We start from the raw sequence: 1,243 nt of genomic DNA on the forward strand, positions 1-1,243 counted from the left end.
TCTAGGGAACACATGAGCCTTTCTGAAGTGCCTTCCAGAGGCCAAGAAAGGTGCTTCACAGCACCTGCACTGATAATTGATGTCTGTGTTTGGGCAAATGAATCCCAGCCCTTGTGTCTGCTTGAACATGGTTCCTGGGACTTCAGCTGCCTGCTGGGCTCCATCATCAGCTTTGAGTTGATCTCAACTGACTCCAAAGGGATCTGAGAGTGCACAGGGTCTTAGTACTGACCTACATCTTCACTTCTGCTGTCTGCTGTCTGATTCCTGAGTTTGTAATCACGTAGTGAGGTACAGAGCACTTTGCTGAGGAAAAGCAAAGAGAATGGTCTTGTTTTACAAAAAATCCCATGCAGATGAATAGTTTTCTGCTAAAAAAGAATTATAGAATGAGTTTCTCCCATGCCGCTTGGTTAGAAAAATAATGTCTATCAGATATGAATAAAGGTACCTTAATCCCATGGTATTAAGGATGGTCCCACAGTCTGTGACACAAGCATGATGGGATGATTTTCAGCCTTCCCTGTTAGATCAGGGGGTGCCTGAATCTGGCTGCTGGACCCCTACCTGTGAAACATGGAATCATTCAGGTTGGAACAGACCTTTAACATCAAGTTCAACTATACACCAAGCATTACCAAATCCTGTCCTCAAATCATCAAGCTAAATTACCCAACATCTGTTTCTGATCTTACAGATCAAAAGAGGACTCGTGCCAGTTGTGTCAGCCGAAAATGAGATAAAAATCAGCAGTGGGCCATGTTTTCTGGCACTGGATCAGAAACAGCCATGGGAACAGAATGGTGACTGTTCCCCAAAATGCAAGGGACACTCCAGCAGCTCCTGCAGCCTTGACTCCTGCAGCCCGCAACCCTGACAGAGCAACCACTGCTCTGCACAGCTCCTCTCTCTGTTCTCCTACCCTGAAAAGCCTTCCTCTCCAAGTCCCTGATCCCTCATGTAAATGGAGACAGCACTATAAACTGCACTGTCATCTCCTATTCTGGAAATGTAAATTCAAGAGTCTTTCAACAATGGCTGGGAACAGTGTGGTTAATGTGTTCCAGCTGATGAGGCTAGATCGAGCCAATTAACTTTTTTTTTCTTAGTCTGCAAGCAGATTCACCTTCCAGGTTTTAATATTTATACTGGAATGTTAGAGTGGCATTTTCATAAACCATGTCAGTACCAAATTTTGCTCTGTTATAATACTTAAAGATTGCTTCCAACTCCATGAATTTCA

At 43.9% G+C, this 1,243-nt stretch overlaps 1 long non-coding RNA gene across 1 annotated transcript; it reads right to left on the reverse strand.

Annotated features, from left to right (window-relative positions):
- Nucleotides 1-1,021, reverse strand: LOC136287851 (uncharacterized). The gene is made up of 3 exons (XR_010720382.1): nt 923-1,021; nt 452-567; nt 1-306 (listed from the first exon to the last, which is right to left on the reverse strand). It is a non-coding gene; the product is annotated as an uncharacterized lncRNA (long non-coding RNA).
- Nucleotides 1,022-1,243: the final 222 nt, after the last annotated feature.

The sequence above is a fragment of the Chamaea fasciata genome, unplaced genomic scaffold (genome assembly GCF_029207755.1).
Source record: "Chamaea fasciata isolate MVZ Bird 193981 ecotype frontalis unplaced genomic scaffold, bChaFas1.0.hap1 SCAF_3, whole genome shotgun sequence".
NCBI lineage: Eukaryota > Metazoa > Chordata > Aves > Passeriformes > Sylviidae > Chamaea > Chamaea fasciata.